Genomic DNA, 23,627 nt, shown 5'->3' with positions numbered 1-23,627 from the left:
CCTAAGCGTTGCAAGTCAGCCAAAAAGTCACGAGGGGGACCCGGAGCGGAGGCTCCTCCCGGTAGACCCCAATAGAATCTGTCGGAGGTGGCTGTCTGGGAGCCTGCACTGAAAACAGGAAAAAGCAGGCACAAAGCGAAGACCAAGCACATGGAAACCACAATGAAAATCAGTGATGTGCTCCCATGGTCTAGCACACACAGAAGGAATGAGGATGCACAACGCGACGTGCAGTCCGCAGAGTCGAAACAGATCAGCGCGGGGCGAGCACTCCGGCAGGGGGAACTGTCGGTGGAGGTCGAGCGAGTGATCTGCCTCTCCTTGGGTAAGAAACACCCAGAGGAAGAGTTGGAAGACACCAAGAGTCCCAGCGCAACAGACAGGCAAAGGCAACACAGTACCATGCCACTGCAGCACCCTTACGAGGACATGTCGGGGAAGGTATCCGCCAAGAGCCATCTGAAACCACAAGGGAACACGTGGTCTCTGTGATCCACTTGGGCTCCCACGGGAGCCACAAGGCGGGAGGAGGGTCCAGGCGAAAGACCAACACAGAGGCCTAGGTCCTGGAAGAAACCACTGATGTGTTCACACCTAAGACCGGCACCGGGGACAGTGATGGCCACTGCAGAGTCAGTGGACAAAGCAAGGTCCCAACGTGCTAAAGGGGCTCAAGAAACTCAGTACCATGCCGTAGGAGCAACCCATGACAAAAAGTGGTGGGAGGTATCTGCCCGCAGCCTCGAGACTGCAGGGAACCACCCGGTGCATTCAACTGACTCCCGGAATCAGAAAAACCACGATACTAGGCGAAGTGGACAGTCATCAGGTGCAGCAGTCGGTACCCCTAAGTGTGGGGATCGCACAATGATGGAGAACTGCGAAGGGATGTGCACCTCGACGACCAACGCCAAAGCGATGATGGTGAGTGCCCCAAACAATTCGACAGAAAGTGTCCAAAGTCCTACGTCTGGACAGTGATGGATGATGGACAAACGAAGTCGCAGGATCAATGCAAGCCTAGGCCCCCAGTGGAGCAATGAAGGTGCGCGTACCCGGTGCGAGACAGCTAGAGGTTCGTCTCATCAGCACTCTGAAGGCAGCTTAGCCCCGAAAAGCGACTGGTTGGAAACCAGGAGGAAGGAGAAACCTAGCGAGGGGAGCCCGTCACATCAACGGAATCACCACGGTGCGAGCACCCCAGGCAAGGGGGGGGATATTCAACCGGGTTACCCAGCGTGTAGAAACCCCCACCACACGCCCCCCTCGGGGTTTTGGAGGGATTGCGCTGGCCCTACAGAACCCCCATATCCCTACTCAATGAAGTGAAGTCAATCACAGTGCAACTGTCCAAGGAGAGTCGGAACACTGTCACCCCTCTGTCGGGGACACCCGGCCGACGGTGTGGGTATCAGAGACAGGGGTGGGCCGACAATCCTTGCCACATAAAGCGGCAACAGTCTGGACGGCAGAACAATGAGGTGATGGTGGCCAAGAAAGTGCGCAATCTGCAAATTCAGATGCACCAGCACTAGTCGCAGCCCTCCAGGATGATGGAGAGGCTCCTCTGGGAGACAGCAGAAATGCCACCCACACTAAGCAGTTTACAATCCCAAGTGCTAGACCTTTCAAGTGCCCCGATTGTGATCGAGCATTCCCGAAGAAGGCAGGCCGCATGCTACATTTCAAGGCACGCCACCCAGTGGAGGCCAATGCGGAGGTAGTTGTGGAGCGAGTAAAGCCCCAATGGGAAGCCAAGGAGCGATATCTTCTTGCAAAGCGAGAGGTAGAAATCCGAAGCGCGAGGTCCAGGTTCCTTAATGTGGACCGAGACGACTCGTTTCTAGCGCGGATGCTGAGGTCCATCAAAGGACAAAGGAAGAGGGCGAGTACAAACAGTTGATGTTGCGCCTGACTCAGGAGGCAGCACTGGGCGGGGACGTGACAGACGCTAGGAAAAAAGAGGAAAACCGACGACAGACCGGAAACACTCAAAGCGTTGATGGGGAGTTGGAAATCTTTGAACATCTAAAGAAGCTCATCCAGGAGCCATGCCCTCGAAAATTCCAGTCCGACATACTGTGGGACATTGCCAAACAGGCCTGTGAAGGGGAAGATGTTCGTCCGATCTCAATGACTACCTCCGGAACGTCTTCGTATGTAACAAGGGGCCAGTCCATGGTGTGCGAGGGACCGTCAGGCAAAGGGGCCGACGAGTCGCCGGAAAAGAAAGAGAAGGGAATATGCCAGGATGCAGGAACTCTTCCGGAAACGGCAGGGTGACTACGCCCGGAGTGTCTTGGATGGCACACCGGAAGTCCAGGTTGAGGACCCAACCCAGTTGCTTGCACAGTGAGAGCAAGTCATGTGTCCACCCAGGCACGAGGCGACTGCTCCTGCTACTGCAGTAATGCAGGAGGAGGGACCATCGGAGGTAACGGTAAAGCACTTCTATCCGGTGACATCACGGAGGGTGACATCACGAGTTCACCGTGCGACTGTTGATGACGGTTCCTAGCACCATGCTCGAGGTCATCATGAACCTGTTGGCTCTGATGAAACGCGTTACGATGTCGCTGATAGGGGCACGTACAACCTTCATTTCGAAGAAGTCCCCAGCCAAGTGCTACTCGGACTTGCGCCCCATTACAGTCTCCAGTGTGTTGTTGAGACTATCACAGGATTCTGATGAAGAGACTGATCAGCAAACTGGATTTTGACTACAGGCAGCGAGCTTTCACCCCTGTAGACGGGTGCACTGAAAACGTCTTCCTGTTGGCCTCCGTTCTGGAGGGCGCCGAGCAATAGCTTAGGCCGCTGCACATGGAAAGCCTGGACTTGTCCAAGGCTTTTGAAAGGGTGACGACAGAAGCGATCATCAAGAATGCTCGCAGAGTCAGACTCAATCAGGAGTTCCTCAGCTACCTACAGGATTTGTACGAGGGCTACTCGACAACTCTGACACTGGAGGGTTCTTCCAAATTGGTGCACCCCACAGTCGGCATAAGGCAGGGAGTCCCACTCTCCCCACTTCTCTTCAACCTCATGTGGGACGAATTCCTCCAAACACTGGACCCTGGTATTGGGTACAGCCCAGACCAGCTGCGACTGGATGGGATGGCCTTTGCGGACGACCTAATTGTCTTCGCATCGACCCCTGAAGGTCTGCAGAGGAGATTAGACAGCCTGCACACATTTGTGGGTGCGCGAGGACTGGCAATCAACACGGAGAAGTCGTTCACCAACTCAATAGTGCCTACGGGTCATGAGAAGAGGACGAAGATGGTGACGACAGGCAACTTTTCTGTGTTGGGAATTCCCCAGCCCACGTGTGGAATAGAAGCCAGGTGGAAGTACCTCGGAGTGGAGTTCTCCCCAAACGGAAGGAGGGTCCTTGTGACAAAGAACGTGGCCAGCATGCTGGACAGGGTGGCAAAAACTCCTCTGAAACCCCAGCAAAGACTGGTGATTCTCCACTTCTACCTGACCCGACTCTACCACAGGCTGGTACTCGGCAAATGGAACAGAAAGCTCTTAAAAAGGCTCAATGTCCAAATCCGGGATGCGGTGCGCAAGTGGATGGCACTCCCGCATGACACGCCCCTTGGGTATTACGACGCACCCGTGAATGAGAGAGGGTTAGGCGTTGGATCCTTTAGCACCGCGATCCCCTGGGCGATCCCCTGGGTTCAGGTGTGATGGCTCTCGGATGGCCAAGTCAAGCAGCCTGATCTGCTGACAGGCCGTGGACACCCACATGGTAAAAACGGCACTTGGGAAAGCGGAAAAGGCTTGTGTGGTGAGGGGAAACATCCTCAGTGATAAGCAGTGTCGGGAAGCACCGGAGTGCACTCCTAAACGCTAGCAATGACGGCCATGCCTTCCGTGAGGTGCGGCATGTGCTAGCAGCAGAGCATTGGGTCCAGGAGGGCACCGGCTTACTCACGGGGAGATCCTTCATAGATGTCCACAAGTTGAGGATCAACACCCTACCCGTTTGCACCCAGACAAAGAGAGGGCGTGGACAAGAATTGTCAAGGGGGCTGTCGTGCAACCGAGACGCTGGACCATGCGTTACAGAAATGCCACAGAACCCACAAGGCTCGGATCAAGCGTCACGATGGCTTGGTTCAATGAATTGTGGACCGCCTGAGGAAGAAGGGGTGGATGGTGGATGTGGAGAAGAGGTTCACAGGATCCCAAACACTGATCCCAGACATGGTTGAGCAACGGGTCACAAAGGAGAACACTCCGTAGTAAAAAACGAAAAACGCTGTGATCGATGCTACAGTCATAACCTGTGGGTATCTGCTCCTAAAGGCCGACGAGAGTAAAGTGCCAAAGTATGACATCCCCCAGGTCACTGCGAACTGTAAGGGAAACAGTACTCAGCACCCTTTTGTCACCAGCGAAACTCTCAACTTTTGAGGAGTTTGGTGCAAACAGAGCACACAGGACCTGCTGTCCTGCAGGGGGGCATTCACTGCTTCAGGGTCCACCACGGGATGGCGTCCATCACGTAATGGACTCACTGGGAGTAACTAAAGGCTGACAAGCAACAAGCGGTAGACCAGAAAACTGTGTCGGCACTTCATTTCCCATAACAACCCTTGAGTGGATTCGCTCCATTCGGGAACTTCCGGGGTGGATTGAGGCCGACACCCTGGCCTACAAGACCTGCTGGGAAAGTTGGATTTCGGACCCAGGGGGCACCTCCGCCAGACTGACACGCCTAGAGAGGTATGCAGTTGGCCTTGATGGCTCTTTACGGGCTGTCGGTCAAATGTATGACAGAGGTTCCTCAGCCTAACATCTCAGAGTGACTATACGCTTGGGGGTATGGGCATCCACTCGACCCCACGGGCCAGCTAGCTGCAGGGGGATAAGACCATTAAAGATAAATGATCTCATAGCAAACTGCTTCCTATTGGCTGAAAGGATGAGGGGAATGACTGGGTAAATCTACATTGAAAATAGTGAGAAACCTAAAAAAAGGTAGGGATAAGATGGTGAGGCTAGGGCTAGCCCCGCTATGATGAACTGATAGACCTCCTGCTGGTGAATTTGGCATGCACGAGACTTGTCCAAGCTCTATCTAATTATAGAGACTTGTCATGAGGACTGTGCGGCTCATGTCAGTTTGGTGGTTAAAAAAACCCAAACCCCGAGTGGAAAAAAATAGCGATATGCTTTAATTAGTGACGCGCATGAATGGATTAATGAGATTCCCACTGTCCCTATCTACTGACTCCACCACAAGGGGGCTACCAGACTGGATCGGCCAGAGTGAGCTCTGAAACTTTTTCTACTATCGTTAGAATTTACACAAGCTAGAAGCGTCAAATTTAACATACTCGATCATAAACCATTTCCCGCGAGAAGGTATAAAAATTTCTTAGCAAAATTCCACCTAGAAAGTAATTTTTCAAGAGTTTTTCTGCCGACCACTTCCCCGGCCAAATCCCCATAGGAATACATAGGAAACACGTTAAATAAAAAAATAAAAACCGTTCGACCCTCGATAACCTAAGGCACTATTAAGTTTTACCCCTCACATAAATTTCACCACACTACTGCGGTTAGTTTTTCTAAAACAACCTAAAAGAGTTTTGGCGGGAAAAGTTCCCGCAAAAGTTTAATTAGCAATAACTAAAGAAATGGCCCGTGAAACTTAAAAATAACTTGAATTCGTAATCTAACCACCTCAAATAACACGCACAAGAAAAATCAGCGCAATCACCTTATTAGTTTTAAGTCGCGAAGTGGAGCGTTACGGGGAGAGGTTTTTTTCAGTAGCTTCCAAAAGGGTCCAATCTGCGCATGCCCGGATGTTGCCTAGGCGACGGAGAAGCGTCAGTCTTGGCTCTTCCCTCTTCTACACTCTCTCTTTCTCCATCTAGTCCTCCGAAGGTTGTCCGAAGCCTTCAAAGCTTTTTCCGAAGCGCACGCGGAATCAAGTCCGACCGTGCTTCTGGTTTCATCTCCTCGTGCAAGCGGCCTTCGCGCTGCCGTGCCTTGCTATGGACTGCGCGGCTGTGTCGGCGAGATCTGAAGAAAGCGTACCGACGAAGCACCTGCGTGGTTTGACAAAAATGGCAGCACATGGACCGGCTACGTAGGGTCCAAGGAGACATTTGAAGAGTTTGGACAAGACCTTACCACTGCCTATGTCTCTTTTCAGATACCAGTATTCAAGAACCATACTATTCAAAAAACTAAATCATAGGATTCTCAATAAAGGACATTATTACTCAGCTGACCGAAAAACCAAGAACAGCAATAGTTATCCACAATATATTCAACATCCCGCAACATCGTCGGCCCGAGTTGGATTGAGAAAATTTATTTAATGCCATGCATGGCTGCTCTTGCTTTGAGGAATCTAAAGCAGCAGAAAAAAAAAACTAACAAAAAACAACACACACAGCCATGCTTGAGAGGGGCTGACGGCCATTTGACAATGCAACGCTGCCAAACATCGTCAAACACTCCAAACCGCGACCGTGTGATGGGACTCTTAAAGGGAGTTCACAGTCACTGATGGCCATCAGGGCAAGAGCTCTCCTTACAGCCAAGCATATTGCAATTATGAACGTTGACACCTGTGGCACCAATGCAATACTAACTTACTTAGTCAGTGCCAAAGGGCTGCAACAGGGAGATGCAGAGCCGGCAGAGGTAGTGTGTCGTCTCTTCCACAACTTGGCCGATATGGTGACATCGGCAACATAGATTTCAGGCACGTGCTCAGTGCTCTTTGAATGGGACGGCATCGTCGCAAGACGGCTAATGTACCTCTGTTATCTCGTTTCAGGTGTGATGCTGGTAGATTTCTTACCTCATGTTGTCTACAGCACGATCATCATGTTGAAGCAAAGAAATGAGCTCCATAATTTTGTGTCCTTATCTCTTTAACGTTCAGCACACAGTAGTGGTCACACAGGCACACGCCGGTACGAAGCTCTCAAAAACTAGGGGAGGGGGATTCAATCAAGGATTCCTGGGTTCTGCAGCGCGAACTTTTACTCCTAGTGTTCGTACATTGTAAATTCATACAATGACTGCTTCACAACAGGTGTGTGTGCAGGAAGGTCGACCATAGGACTGTAGCACCAACGGCTCAACACGGGAATCTAGCAAAGTTTAATACTTTGCTAGATTCCCATACACGAAGGCATATGTGCCTTCGTGTACTTGCAGCTCTAGCATGTACATTTCGTCGCTGCTCCTCCGGTTAACCATTTTGGCCGCCATCTGTGCAGTTTTCGCAGCAGATATGAGAGAAGCGTCACTTTCCAGCAGAACATATGTTCTGCTGGGAGGCGATTCCTCCTTTAGAGTTGCGTATGCTGCGTCATACATAATGTAGTTAAAAAAAGTGCAAAACAACAAGGACTAAGGGAGGAACAAACACGATGGGACGAGCGTGCTCTTGCTTCATGCTTTTTTACCGACATTATGTTTAGCCTACACCAACTAGCCTAACTTTTAACTTTCTTACAATACTGCATTCACCTGCATGGCTTTACCAAATTATGACTTGCAGCTTACAGAGACAGAAAGTAATAGCGGAGTTGGAGCCTGCATCTTGTTCTTGTCTATGGCATCAGATGGGGAGGCATCCACACAGGTGTCTCATGTCTTCACTAAAAGTGTTGCCGTCCAAGCATCAACAGAATTCGCAAAAAGACCTGTGGGACCTGATGGCAGAACCTGCATTTTTGCTGGTCACGACTCTCTAGCGGGGAAGGTTAGTGTTCTTGAAGAGCTCTGCTAGGTGAGGACAAATATCTTTGCCCTGCTGCTGCATTTGCTTTGTACTGTTGTTGTCAGAGAAACTGATGCTTCTCTTGAAAGCTAACTCCTCATTCCTAGTGAAATTGAAGCTGGGCATTTCATTCAGCCTGGTTCACAAGTGTCTGGCTTGTTAAACTTTAGTTCGCTCGGAACATGTTTTCTCAAATAGAGCCGACTACTTCCTTATTTTGTGCGTTTTACACCCTTTTGCTGCAAAGCACTCGATTGCACCCCCCCCCTAGACAGCGCCATGTATGGGCACTTCTCGAGAGTCGAAACGACAGAGTTGTGCGTTAAATCGGTATGTACGATCTAGCCAATTGTGTGAAACTACGATTTTCTGATACCGATGTGCGTAAACAAAAAAAAATGCTTTGTCCAAAGAAGCTAATTTATGAGCAGCAATGCAAATGAATCCGCCAGCCGAATCGAGTTGACAGAAATTATGCTGCCAGATGTTAAAGGAATTTGTGTGCGTGAAGGTAATAATAACGGCTTCTTAGTAATGTGCATGAAAGTAATAATGTTGACTCCTTAGTAACGTGCATGAAGGTAATTATGTTGGGAGGGGGAGTTTGTGGGCTTCACGACCCGTCGCTAAGAAAAAAGAAAAAAAAAGAAACTCAGGCTTGCCGCCCGGCGTGCTCAGGCTTGGGCAGTTTGTTTGCTGCAAGGAAACAGTAAAGGTGTGTGGTCTGAGTTCTGCCTTGTTGGTCCTTCTTGCGGGTGAGCAGTAGCACTGCCCTACAGTTGTAATAGGGAAACGTGGAAAGTAGTGAAATTTTCCCATACAGGACATAAAACTGCGAACAGAGTAACCGACACCTACAGCCGAATTTATAAACGGGCTTCGACTCGAAACTTTACCTCGACTCGATGGAGTGGAGGAAAGAAGCATGCCTTTACCGAGGAGCCATCGGGCTTCAGAAACACGTCTCGGTGATTCCTCCGACGTGGAGCTCCTCAAGAAACCCTCCTCCACTCGAGGAGACATGACAGGCGTCTGGTTACGAGGTTGTAGTAAAACATTACGTCGAAAACATTGTGGTGTAAAATATGAACATATTAGTCCCTTTTATTTAATAACACACGTTTTACGAAGATTGAATTGGGGGACCGCAATCTTTTTGCTTCACTCCGCAAATGTTTTGAGTGTTGTAGCTGGTTTTAGAATGGACAGCCACCAGCGTTCTACAGTCTGGCACCAGGAGCGACTGCGTTTCGCGTATTGCCAGCCTCCCGTCCTTTCTGCTTCGCGCGTCTAAACAGAGGTTTGTATCTGTATCACTGTCTTGTTGACGTCTAAAACAATGATATTCCACTCTTCTCCTTTCTTCAGAGCAACCACAGTGCCTTTTCCAGCGATGTCCAAGGAAGCTGCCAAGGAGGGAAGAGTCGTGTACATGAGGGAGGAGCGCGATCTCCTTCGAGCACTAATAAAGAAATATCGGAAACTTGTAGAGAACAAAACAACTCCTTGAAAGAGGCTAAAATTGAAGCATGGGACAAACTCTGCTCTGAGTATAACTGCCAGCATCGTGTCCGTCCAAGGGACGTTAAACAACTAACAAAGCGTTGGGATAGCGCTAAATCCAGATGGAAAAAAGGTGACTCGGACGAGAAGTGCAACATCTATGCAACAGGTGTGCACTCCATTTCTACTTTCGGGAAAATAATTCAGTGCATTCACAGAATCATGACACAATGTGTCTACTTAAATAACCCTGCAGAGGAATTTACTGTGACCACCTGCGGCGTCCGGAAGAGCATACTTTGTCGCACTATCTGGTACTTCCTGTACTGATATCGACAACTTGCGTTTGTGTGCTGTGCAACATTTAAGCGACCATTACGCAGCGAATGTTCTGGATGAGCTACACAACCCTAAATTGAGTTTCAACTCTGTCTTGCGCACATCTTGAGAAGCAATCTGAATGTATAAATAAAAACCAGTACACAAAACTGGCACTATAGTACACATAGAAACTATCAGCCGTATTCATAAACGGGCCTCCATTCGAACCTCCACCTCGACTCAGTGGAGTGGAGGAAAGAAGCGCGCCTCCACTCGAGGAGCCATTGAGCTTCAGAGACGCGCCTCGGCGTTTCCTCGAGTGAGGAGCTCCTCGAGAAACCCTCCTCCACTCGAGGCAACTCGAGGAGACGTGACAGGCTTCTGGTTACGAGGTTGTAGTGAAAAGTTAAGTTAAAAACATCACTATGACGTGAACTGTGAACATATTAGTTCATTTTATTGGAAGGAACACATTTTACTAGCATTGTATTGCGAGTTTGCAAGAGCTTTTCTTCGCAGCGCGAATTGTTTTATGCGTCGTAGCCGATAACAGCCACAAGCGTTCTACAGTCTGGCAACAGCGGCGCCCACGACTTCTGTTTTCCGCGCCTCGCCAGCCTCGCCCAGCCTTCCGTCCTTGCTTCGCGCGCCTAAACAAAGGTTCTTATCTGTCTGACTGTCTCGCTTTTGACGTCTAACGATTACCTTCCACCCTTCTTTCTTCAGAGCAACCACAGTCCTACCATGCCTTTTCCAACGATGCCGAAGGAACCTGCTAACGAAGGAAGGATTGTGTACACGAGGGAGGAGTGCGATCTCCTCCGAGCACTTGTCAAAAAATATTGGAAAGTTGTAGAAGACAAAAGAACGAACAACTCCTCGAAAGAGGCTAAACTTGAAGCATGGAAAAAACTCTGCACGGAGTATAACTGCTAGCCGCATGTTTGTCCAAGGGACGTTAAACTAAAAAAGTGTTGGGATAACGCTAAATCCAGATGGAAAAAAGGTGACTCGGAGAAGCGCGACATCTGCGCAACAGGTATGTAGTTCATTTATACTTTCGGGAAAATAACGCAGTGCGTTTGCAGAATCATGACACTATGTGTCTACTTAAATAACTCTGCAGTGGAATTTTCTGTGGACACCTGCGATGTCTGATGGAGAGTACTTTGTCGCTCTATCTGGTGCTTGTTTTGACATCGACAACCTGCGTTTGTGTGTTGTGCAACATTTAAGCGACCATTACACAGTGAGCTTTCTGGTTGAGCCTAAGCAGCCTAACCTGAGTTTCGACTGTCTTGAGCTGATTTCGAGAAGCAATCTGAATGTGTAAATAAAAACCGATGCACAAAACTGGCACCATAATACACATAGGAGGTACCCTGAGCAGGGGTTTAGACTACCTGAATTAAGCCAAGCAACTAATCTTTTTAGATGCTGTTTTTTTTTTTTTGTTTTTTTTTGTGCAAAATTGTTTTTTGCATGTTGCTGGTTTAATTGTATGTCATCTCATTTCTTAACTGCGACGATCTAGGAACAGCCTTTATAGGGAGTATTCACCTGCGGCTTATGTGCAGGTTGCGTGGGGTCCGTTCTGGGCACATTGCCATCTTTGTAGCCTTGACAGCAGACGGTCGCACCAGGACCAGCCGCACTACGCCACAAATCTTTCTCCAATTTTGGTGACACCGGAATTTGCAGCGCCAGCATGGTGTCGTGCGTGATGGTCGGCTGCTGCACCAAGTTACAGTTAAAGAAAAAAGAGGAAAGCAAGCTTGCAAACTCCAGTTACTTTAAGATTCCGAGAGTCCGAACACACGAGTATGGGAAAGCACGGTCATTCAGTGCGAATGGCTTGCGCGCATCGACCGGGTAGGCGTCGACAAGTACCGATGTGTTCAACGCACTTCGTCCCGGGTAAGTGTCGGCACCATTTGCTTTAGTTGGACATCAGCAGGAAGACTTCCACAAAACGTTTCCCATCACTGCTGCTCATTGCGACGTGTGTCGCATGTAGTTTCGACGGACCGAGCGACAGCGGATCTTGTCTTGAGCTTGGAAGGAATGAAAAAAAAGAGCCGTAGGGGAGTGCAGTGACAGTGAGACTCTTTTTTGCCTGAGCAATGGTAACTAGAGAGCGACAGAAGTAAACTCGGGAGCGGAGATTTCTTTCAATGGCGGTTTTCTGATGCTTCTGTGATAAGCTCACATTCGAGTTTCTTAGGCATGTTTTATCGTGATTGACTAGCAACTAGCTCTAAAGTATGAACCAGATATAAGTAATTCTTCCAGACGAAGCGACGCGACAGGACCCGCTATCACTCGGTCTGTTGAAACAAGCAAGCGACGCACGTCGCAATGAGCAGCAGCGACGGGCGATGGGCGAAGCTTTGTGAAAATCTTGCCGCTAATGTCCGACGAAAGCAAACGGTGCCAACGCTCACCCGAGACGAAGTACTTTGAACACACTTGACACTTGTCTTCGTCAAGGACATTCCGGTTGATTCACACAAGACATTTGCGTTAGTGACCGTGCTTTCTCGCACTCGTGTGTTCAGGCTGTCGGAATCTTGAAAAAACGGGAGTCCGCAGGCTTGCTCTCCTCTTTTTTGTTGTTCAACTGCGACTTTGTGCAGCAGCCGACCATCATGCAGGACACCATACTGGCACAGCAAATTCTTGCAGTGCCAGTATGGTGTCCTGCGTAGGCATCCGTCAACTAATTGACGGACGCCAACGCAGTTTAGGCGTCCGTCAATTAGTTGGTTGCAACCATCTTGCACTGAGCATGTGCCAGCACAAGTACACAAAGAAAAAAAAAAAAAACATTCTTCCGAACTGGGTTTTAAACCTGCAACCCTTGAATTATGAGGCGGGCATTGTACCCTTACACCAAGGGGCCTTTTTTTTCTTCATTGCAAAAACAAAACGCAAAAAATTCAATGACTTTAAAAATGATCTACAGCACTTTTTGCAGAGCATATTAAAACCTCTCATATCAAGAAGAGGTTCACAAAGGCCACGCCGGTCGGGCTTCGACTCGCAACTTGAAAGAAATGTGTACTTCTTTTGTGCTATGCCATCCTAGTTTACCTGATTCAGCTGGTTCAAGACAAGAAACCTTAAATAAATAAAGACACTGCCACAGAAATCTTGCAATATATCGCAAAAGTAACATTCACAGCTTTCCAACAAGAGATCAAGCTTGCCTCTCTTAAAACACAAATTGTGCCTCTCTTAAAACACAGGTGGCTAATTTGACATCTGCAGCCCTTTCGGCTGGAAATCCTACCGTGCCTATCTGGGGACATCTAGTTGAACTGAAGAATGAACCGGCTTGAGAAGATGAGTTTGTTTGTTCTCAAAATAGCGTATACTACTATGCCTGAACTAACCGTATTGAAACACAAAATTCTATAACTAGTGGGACTATCACGGCAAGGTATCATTCCATCTTCCTACCCTTTGGAACGCTTGAAGTGCAGAAGGCACATGCATTCAAAACATGCACGTGACAGTTCCGCCCTCTGTGTGCCTTCTCCGACTTCAATGTTCTCGCAATACTAAAGAGTAGCCAACAGCTTCCAACAAGAGGAAGGCAGGCTAAATAGTTCCACGAAATGAAGGGAAAGGTTGGTCTGAAGAGGAGTGTTGATGCTGAGGAACGCAGAAGTATTCATATCTTATGCCAGTAGAAAAAAACTAAAAACCACTTTACTTGCAGAACAGAACGGCATCTAAAGATTATACACCACTAAACTATCTGCCATTGATTGTAACGACAAGTTTCTGTACTGCAGCTTTGAAAGGCACGGCTTTCACAGCAGAGCTGCGGCAACTCCACGCTTACTCACCACAGAATCTGGCAAGGTATGACTGGTGCTGCACACAGGAACCCTGGAAATCTATACACCTCATTTTGACACCACAAGAAAAAAGGAAGTTTTGAGCATTGTTCATACGCCGCGCAGAGATTGGTCATACGCCACGATAAGGTATCAAATATTGAATCTAAGGTGCACCTACATACCGTGGAATACCGCGCATCTGCCCACTCTGCACTAAGCACGCATTTCCAAATTTGTAAGATCTGAGAAAATAGGCACAGTACATCCATATGTAAAATTGATGACCGGACAAGCGCCCATCCCCCATTTTTTTTGCGATTATCTCCAAATTTTTAGTGACTGCTTGCTCAGAATTCTGCGGTATATCTTAATTCTCAATGTCCGCTGCGATTGTTCGCAGCAGACGTCGTCCTGGTCCCTTGGTCCCGCTGTGCAGGATAGGGCCTCAGGAAGACAAGTGGGGGACGATTTACCTTGGGATATAACTTTCACCTCCCATTACTTAAACAATTGTAGCCATCCTTTATGTGTGCATAAACATTTCATCCTTCTTCATGTTTCATCCCGCCTCCAATAATTTCGTAGACCATGCCGGGTGAAAGCGACACTCGAGGAAATGCTGACAAATGGCAGTCTAAATCAGAATGATACTGGAATCTGTGACCACTCTGAAGTGCTATTTGACACATACTCCACTAATGTCAAGAACTTCTCGGAAGAGGAGAACAAACAAAGCTCCTTAAAGAACACATGCAAAGGAAAAAAAACTTTTTTTTTTTAAACAGCCGGGTTGGGAAAAGGAAGTCATAAAACAAATTTACAACGAAAAAAAAAACTTTCTAGAGCTATATTTACGGCGCTATACAAATTTGTTGTTCGCACCCACGGGCGCCGCAGAAAAGTAGCTCATATTTATCATGCGACTGGCCCCTATTTATCACGTGCTGCTGCGCTCTTTTGGAAGCTTCCTTTGGCCTCCAAAAGTAAGTTATTCATCTTTGTTCAAAGTATAACACAAAACAAAGATTAATAAGTAACATTTAGAGCCCAAAGGAAGCTCCTGAAAAAGCACAAGCAGACGGGAAAGACCTGTGCGCCGGTCAAATGACGGCGGCGGCGCCCCGAAGCAGACGCACTTGCGCGGCGACGGCGGCGGCGGCATGGAAAAACGCGTCGAAGCGGTGGCGCACAACGCTCAGCGTGCGGCGGTGGCGACGCAGCGCGGCGGCGCACAGGTCTACCATGTGACCAGCAGCGGCTCCCACGGGCACCAACTACAAACTTGTTTCGTGCTGTAAATATAGCTCTAAAAATTTTCTTCTTTCTAAATTTGTTTTATAAGATACTTTTTCCATCTAAGCTGTTTAAAAAAATGTATTTTTTTTACTTTGCATGTGTTTTTTAAAGGGACACTGATACGGAATTTATGCTCACCGGGGTTTTTAGTTGTACATGACATACCTCTCAATACCGCCTGCCTTGTTCCGTGTTTGCCTGTGCAATGTTCTTCAGACGCTACAGCAATATCGCCCTTCTTGGCCTTGAAGTGGCCTCCCCTGCTTGTGTTGTTACATTGTGTACAACAGCATGGAGATGTTTTTCGGCTGCCACCAAGATAACACTGCCACAAGAAAGGCCACTGTTTGCGTGTTTTGAATAAGTTTGCTCAGCACTGTAGCATTCATTGACAGCCTAAGTCCTAGCACTACTGCTTTTACAGAAGACACAGACCGACAACCTTAAAGCCTACACTCGGAGCTCCTCAGTGTACACGTGCTCCCTATAAGACGGGGAGGGCTGCACACTGATAGCACACGGAGAGGCCTACGACACTGAGGTGCAGCACAAGCTACAAGTGTCTTCAAAGCCCTCAAGTCCCCACAAAAGGACAAGCTTTTTTGGAGGATACAAGAATATCCAGCATTCTGAGGATGCTTCGCAGGACATGTGCAATGTGAGCATGAGAAAGTTTGCTCTGCTTTTGAGCATGCTGCCCCTTCTTCCCGAGCGCAGCTACAGCGTGTCTCTCCCAAATAGGTTGCTGTTGTTTCTTGCTAATCTGAAACTGCAACTCACGTACACCGCACTTGGCGTCCTGTTTGACGTAGACAGGACGACTGAGTCACACCACTTTCAGGCAGTGTTGACCGCCTTGACTGCGACAACACATAGCTGGATTTTTCGGCCTCTGTCAAGCATTATTAGAGCAACCTTGTTGGAGTGCTTGAAGGCAAACTATTCTGGGTGCAAGATGATAATTGACTGCACTGAAGTCAGGACGGAAGAACCGAGTAGAGTAGGCCAGCAGTGTGTACCCTACTCAAGCTATAAAAGTGGGTACACGCAGAAGTTTTTGGTTGCGATTACAACCAACAGGGTGATTTGCTTTCTTTCAAAGGCCTACGCAAGCTGCTGTTCAGACATCCATGTAACAGTGGACTGTGGCTTCCTAAGTGTGGTATAGCCCAGGGATGTGATCCTAGCAGACAAGGGGTCTTCAGGCATCAGGGAAAGTCAGAAGGACACTGATGCAGTACTGGTGATGCCCCCTTTTCTTTCTGGGAATGGGCGATTCAGTGAACAAGAAGCGCGGGATACGTACGACATTGCACAGGTGCACATTCATGTTCAGCAAATGATCCAAAGGATCAAGATTTACAACATCCTGAAAATGACAGTGCCCCTAACTCTAATTCTATTGGTGGATAATGTGTTCCATATGTGTTGACCTTGCAAACTTGCTGCCTGCAATCATCAAGCGACAGGACTGAACTTAACATGTAGGCCATTCCACTGAGCATAGGTTTTCAAACTGCAGTCCTAGGGACCTGGGGATTTTCCAGTGTACCCTCAGAGCTTCTCTGCGCTCTCCAACTTCCTCAATTGTCCCTACCACTGAGTAAAATATTTTTCACTACAAGTACTATTTCAGCAGATCTAAGCCATTTACTGATGCATTAACTATGCACCAAACATTAACTAGTATATGCAGTATTTCTTTATGGCCACAATCAGGGCATCTAGAAGATTGTTTTTTTTCAAATTCCCTGACTATCTCAATCAAACTACCCGACTCCTCCGGTTAAAGGACTACTTTTTGGGTGATGTTATCCAGCATTACCATGCTGATGATTTGATTGTAAAGTTTCGTAACACAGTGCCATACACCTTTAACTGGCCATTTTCGCTGATTTAGCCAATTTTTTTTATGATTCTCCTGACAATTCCCCAGTATTTCCAGACAGTGAAAAATTCTCTGACATTTCCAGGTCTTTCAGTCAGTCCAGATTGGTTTGTCAGATTATCACTCAGGAGAGATCGGGGTTTCCTGGGATTGAAAAGTTCGAGAACACTTGCCATGGAGTGGTCACAACATAAAAAAAAAAGAAAGATGTTTACAATTCTCTGTAATGCAAAATTAGAGTGCAGCTCTTGAGGAGGAGGGGAGGGTACGGATGGGAGGCTATGCCTCTTCTCCCCCCTCCTCCTTTCCTTCTCCCTTCCCATTTAGCAGAAAATTTTCATTAAATTTCCCAACAAATTTAGCGGGAAATTTGCCTGCTAAACTGAATAAGTTAAGTCTCCTTGCTAAATTAAGCGGGGAAATTGACGTCGCGTAACCTCAGTAGCAATTCAGTTTCCCCGCTAGATTTAGTGGTGAAACTGTGACGTCCCAAAAAGCCAACGCTGCTCAAACTGGAAACGGGCACCTAAGAGCAGCGCTCTAAAATATAAAGTACACTGTGCGATACAACCAGCACAAGCATGATACCAGCACTTAGCTCAGACAGGGTATAGATGGGTGTTGAATTATTTTTTCGTACAATTATTTTATTAGGTGCGATGTGGCCAATGTGTAGTCCTGTCAGTCTTCGAGCCTGGGGAGTGCCTATGCTGCAGAAAAATTGGCAGCAAACTTTTCGACCTACAGTTGACCGGCTGCGTTACTACAAAAAAAGGGTTCCCCCTTGTCTGCCTGAACATGACGATGGTAACACTATTGTACTTCGAGCTCCACGAAAGGAAGCTGCCTATGCTCAAGGAGGTCCAGAAGTCTATGTTGTTAGGGAGTGGATATTCTGCAGGCAGCCGGCACAATTCGGGAAAAAAGTTGCCAGCAGTTGTCGCCTCGTAAAAGATGAATTGAAAGATGTTGGATGGCAGTTACAAGGTCGGGACAACATGAGATGTCAGGATCCTCCTTAAGGAAGGGCTCCGCAAAGAGGAGCTCCTGCATCACCGGCGCAGTCGCTGGATACCCCGTGCTCGTCTCCGTGCCCGGCTGACAACCCATCTCCGCTGCAACCAGTTTGGGCACATGCAAAGGCAGTGCAAGGCTCCCTGGTGCCGAGGCAGATTGCGTCCAGATGTACTCCACCAAGACCAGGCACTAATCGGAGAGGGGTCAACAGAACAAACTGCTCGACGACAGTGACATGCTGGAAAACGAAGCCAGCATGGTGGCAGCGGCTCAGTCAATACTGAAACCCCTGACCCTGTCCAACAATGAGGATGCAGTGGACACCGAGACCAGCCACATCCCCCAAGGTCGAAGAACAGACCAGCGTACTGATGATGGAGGCCACTACGGCGACGCCAACGGCAGAGCTAGCACTTCTGACCCTTCTGCTAGCGTCACCGGCCGTTTCGGTCAGTGGGTACCCTGCACGAGCCTCATGCAGGTGTTCTTTCCAAGGACACCAAAACAATGCTACAGAGTATCCGGAGTGAGAAGAATAAGGACCTGCTGCCACTTTGCCAGTGCTGTGTCCTGTGGAAGTGGGTCGTTCATTCCTGGAGAGTGAGTGACTAAGCCTGTTCCAAGGTTTCCCCATCTCCTCGTAATGGGTGAGAGTTCTCTTGGAACTCTGCGTTTCCTTTGTTTTGTTTTGTTTTTGTTCGATAGTAGTGAATTTTTGCCTTTGTCTCTGTAATATCCTAATCTTTTTTGTTTGTCGTTTCCCGCGACTTTTGCTCTATGTTTTCGTGTGCTCTGTTGGAACATGCTAAAATGTCGTTCATCAAGATAGCTACTTTTAACTGCTTAAGCGTAGCAGCGAGCAAGAGGAAAACATTCTTAATGAACCTCTTGCGTGAGGAGTGAGCTGACATAATCTTTTTCCAAGAGACAAAAATATGCTCTCCAGAAAAGGCGAAGATGTTCGTGAAGTTTTTTGGCCACATTTTCTGGTGCACCCATACGCTAACTGTGAATCACGCCAGCGGCACTGCCCTCCTTATAAGGAAGGACACCGGCATCCGGATGATTGACCCCCGGTTGTGTGCCGACGGACGCTTTGCGTTCGTTGACCGTATCGTCAACAACCGGCTGACAAGGCTCATCTCCATCTACGCACCAAACAACCCGGTGGAGCACAAGGATTTCTTCCTTGGGCTGCATTCTCTCCTTTTCACTCCGGCGGCGCTCGTGGTTAGAGGGGACTTTAACTGCATCCTCAATGGCTGTGACAGGGTGCAAGGATCGGCGGCCCCTAGAGTTGATGCGGGGGCGGCTGCGCTGCAAGACGCTGTGCGTGACTTCAGCCTCGTGGTTGTGATAAAGATGCTTGACACCTTTTCTCCGCAGTTCACGAGGTGGAGGGGAACGCCACAGGCGAGGCTAAGCCGTGACCACGTCACCGGAGAGCTGTCCGAGAAGGTTGCGACATACGACGCCAAGATTGTGCCCTTTTCCGATCATGGCTTCGTCTCCACTGTGATGAAGTTCAGCGGAATCAAAGGTGAGCAAGCACGCCACAATGCACCAAGGAAGATGAACGCCGGCCTTCTGGATAGCGAAGAGTTCATTGAGGAGACGCAGCGTGCCCTCCAATACCTGGCGAAGGGCGGTGCAGACACTGTCTCGTGAGAGGAGCTCAAGACCCAGCAATCAACGGCCACGGTGTGGAGACCAACCATACGAAAAAAACTACAACTTCCGGTGTCCGCAGTGGCGTACCAACTTGTTTTTCGGTGAAGAGGCAAACCAAACCTCCCCCTCCCCCTCTCCTTCCCTTCCTCCCCCCCCCTCCAGGCCGGGGGTCGGTGCCCTTGGGTATCCCTTGTGTACCGCCGGCCAGTGTTTGCCCTGCCCAGCGGTGGCTGTTTCAGGGGAGGGGAGGGGGAGGGGAGGGGGAGGGGAGGGGGGGGGGGGGGCAAAACACATGCCTTGTTCCCCCACTCAGAGAACTGGGGGGGGCAAGCACCCCCCTTGCCCCCTTGGTTGGCACGCCCATGGGTGTCCGACAAGCTCCTGATCGTTTTTATTTGAAGGCAAAAGACCAGTTGGAGTCGGCTCCGATCTTCCGTATCGATGGTGGTTCGCAGGGCGGCGTCGCGCAGACTAAGTAGGCCACGAGCATGTCCGCCACCTTGTTCTTCTCTTCGACCATGCTGTACTGCGACAGGGACACCAGTGCGCTCAGTAGTTCGTACAGAAAGTTCAGGATCAGCTCCTGCAACTTGCCGCCCACGACGTCGGTGGCGAACGCGATGTCTGTGGCGATGCTTTGCAGCTTGGTGCTCTTAACACGCGGAACGGCCTAACGCACCTGTAAAGCGTCTCCTTGAGTTGGGCGACGTCCCAGAGGATGTGCTCGTTCGTGACGACTAGCGTATGTTCCTCAAAGATGCGCGTGTCGATCATCCAGTTGTAAAAGTTTGGCATGGCCACCAACATGTAGTCGTCGTGCCTCGATTCGATCACCGACATGGCCTCGTTGAGTGCGTCCTGGTGTTTCACATTGAAATAGCTGCACCACAACTCGACGCTCGCCTGAACGATTTCGCTGCAGCCCGGCTGTGGGTGGTGGCATGCTTGGCCTTGGTCGATGTGGCGGAGCCGCTCGACGACGTAGTTTTTGTCGTGCAGCGGGGCGGCGACGGTCGGGTTGGGCGCCTTGAGCTCGCGTTCGGGTACCGAACACTCTCCGACGATTTGTCGCGCGATGAGACGTTCCGTCTCGTAGCGGGTCATGGTGCTCTGGTGACGTCGACGGGGGGTCCCCGACTCTTTATAGCATCGTAGACGCCACCTATTGCCGTCGATAATGGAATGAATAAAAATGGGCGACGTCTGGCTGCATCACATTCTTCGAAACGCCTTTGGAAAGGGCAAATAGGTTGCGTGTGCCATCAACAAGACAGAAACCGAATCGAAGGCGAAGCCGCTGTTCCCCAGCCAGCGGTTCGTGTTTGTGCCCATTGACAAGGCCAGCGCAATATCGGCGTTCTGGGACGTGACGTTTCTGGAGGCCATGGAGTTGGAACCAGACACATATGAATTGGCCGTGAGGCTGCACCAAAGGCAAGACATGTTCAAATTCGCCTTTGATCTAAATAACCGCCTGGTGGAGCACGTCAACTTATTTTTTGCAAACAAAATTCCGCAAGTACTCAATCCGTCCCTGTTCGTCCCGCCCACCACCATGTTTACGCGCTACCCGATAATAGATTCGGTGCACGCCATCTGCTGGATCGTGCCTAGCGTGCTGCTGGCAACGTGCATACTACAATACGCGGGCAGCAATGGCGCTCCAGCATAGTCAGACGTACATTCCGACGTACAATACGTCACCCCCGAGTAGCGCGTCGGACCTCGAAATCGTCGCCACGCTGATATTCACCTTCCTGCTGGTGTTGGCATGCACCCTTTGCTTGTTCATGCACTGCCTGATAGTGACGTGCTTGATAAACTACGTGGATGGCGCGACATCTGAACCAAATAACCAACTGGCGAAACCGCGTCCATATATTTTTGCGAAGCATTCGTAATGGCGCTCAAGTATCGTTCGGTCTGCAATCTGACTTACGATATATTGCTCAAAAAGTACTTCAATAACGTGCTCGGACAGAACAACCTAAATGCGAAATTCCGTGACCGCATATCGAACGTCGAGGCCGCCACGACCGTCGTCATGGTGATGTTCGCCCTCTTGCTGATATTGTCACGGGTGGTGACTAAAAACAATAAATAAACAGGAAGAAATAAATGTTTAATGTGGCGAACTTCTGCCAAAAATAAAAGGGTACAAAAGATAATAACAGAGCGTCGCAGGCGTCGAAGTCGGCGTAGCAGCAGAGTCAAACGCTGGGGCGAAACTGACTCCGCTCGCCTGGTGGAATCCCTTATGTACCCTCGTGGGTTTCTGGATCGTTCGGCGTAGAAGGTTCGGCGCGTAGAACATTCTAACCTCGAATCAGCAAGATGATTCTCGAATTTACCAGAACATTACTTTACAGAGTCAACAAAAATGTGCCTCTGCGGCCAGAAATCGAACCCTGGCTTTCACCGTGGAAAGCAAGCGCGATAATCGGTAGACCACGTGCGCGCTGCCTACTTGGCCAGCTGCGCGCGCGGCAATATGGACTTGTACCACGACCTACCTCTAGCCAAACTCACAAGAATGCCCGCATGAAGAAAATGGGCAACGATGTATTCAATGTTGTCAAGATAATAGAACCCCATTGCACGTTCCAAATGAGCGTTATAGCTCACCAGCACAGACCACTTATACCGATTGACTCGACATTCCGGTACCATCTGGCTAGTGCGGTTGTGACTCTTGAACAGTATGGACAAAGGCTGCCTCCACTTTTTGAGCTGATCAAATATGAGACATCACACAGGCAGACCCTGTTGTACTCTGGTTCCTCTTGACATTGGGGTTCCCCATTTTTGGATTATGAGGATGGGTTGCAACGTCTTAATGCCCAGGTCCAGCTGGAAAAAGACATCGACCTGGAGTATGGAGACGCTCTAGCAAGCGATCTTGCTTATATGATACTGGAAAAAGAGTTTTTTGCTCAATGTAAGTGGTTCGTGGATCCTGACAAAATGGGCCTGACAGATCCTCTTCGCAAACATGTCATGAATGTCACATGGCCCACTGCACTTGAGATTCGGGAGTATGAGGACAAGTGGCACAGACTTCCCCTCTTACCTTGCTACAGCGTACCACAAACAATTGATCCCGCTGTCCTTTACAACGACAGAAGCCACTCCATGAACCGATCAGAAGTACTGGCCCCTGTTTGGAATTACCCGGATAAAGAAATTCCATCAAGAAAGGTACTGAAGACAGCCTTAGAAACACCTCAAGTGAACGTCAAGGACTTTCTTCAACACATCAACGACTCAAGTCTCTCAAGATGACTTGGTAATTGGACTGAAGGGTAAAGAGAGAGAAGTGAAAAAGGAAGGCAGATTTTTTTCACTCATGTCATGGAATCTCCGCCAGTGTTTAGTGACAACTGAGCATCTTATAAAGGAATATTATGTTCCTCTTTTTTCTGGATTGACTATGGCAGACAATCTCACCAAAGTTATAAAAAGTTACGAAAAAGTTGCTAGAACTCTGTCGGTCAAGGCCAGGTCGACTATTCATCAATCACCTTACCCAACCACGTAGACTACAAAAAGTGGAATAACCATCAACGTGCCGAAGCCAAGTATCCCGCTTTTCAAGTAATGGGACAGTTTCTGGGACTATCCGAAGTGTTTGACAGAACTCAAGAGTTCTTTCAGAGTATCTTGGTTTTAAAAGCGCACAAAAGACGAGGACAGAGTAAGAAACACAAACGATGGACGTCCTCGTCTTTTGTGCGCTTTTAAAACCAAGATGAATAACTACCAACTAGCCCAACTTTCCACCCTACTTCTTTCAGAGTAGTTTGATCTACTACGGTCCTCGGCCCGATCTCATGGAGGGTGTCGGGGATACTCTAAAGAACAAAGGATCCTTCCCTGTTTGCTGGGAGGGCCAGCTTGGAGGGCTAGAAGGGCTTCGTCAGAAGGGATGGAGCATATAGTCAACCTCCTCGTGTTGCTTCGGGAAGCCAAGACGAGAAACTCTTATAAAGACTCTTGCTCAAGGAGACAGTCAAGTAATTTGCAATTCATATAAACTCCCGAAGACAGAGTGTGAAGGAGAATTGAAAGATTGCATCAGTGAAGTCATGCAGAACAACAATGCCATCATGGAAGCGGTGCAGTACGACCAAGCCAAATGCGCAGTCGACGGTTTTTCGTCTTTTTCACCCCAGCAACAAGTTGAAAGCCACTTGTCCAAACAGTTGGTGTGGTAGAATGTGGGTCATAAACTTAATTTGCAGTCACGACTCAGTGTTGGGTGGTAGCCTGTTGTAGTTCAAGGAGTCTCAAAAGACCAAAGAATGCAAAGGCCTTT

At 48.8% G+C, this 23,627-nt stretch overlaps 1 pseudogene; it reads left to right on the top strand.

Moving 5' to 3' along the window:
- The first annotated feature begins 13,212 nt into the window (after window positions 1–13,212).
- On the top strand, window positions 13,213–16,211 carry LOC120843007 (annotated as a pseudogene).
- The last annotated feature ends 7,416 nt before the right edge of the window (window positions 16,212–23,627 follow it).

The sequence above is a fragment of the Ixodes scapularis genome, unplaced genomic scaffold (genome assembly GCF_016920785.2).
Source record: "Ixodes scapularis isolate PalLabHiFi unplaced genomic scaffold, ASM1692078v2 ptg000324l_1___fragment_1__unscaffolded, whole genome shotgun sequence".
NCBI lineage: Eukaryota > Metazoa > Arthropoda > Arachnida > Ixodida > Ixodidae > Ixodes > Ixodes scapularis.
This window is presented reverse-complemented; position numbering and strand designations above follow the sequence as displayed.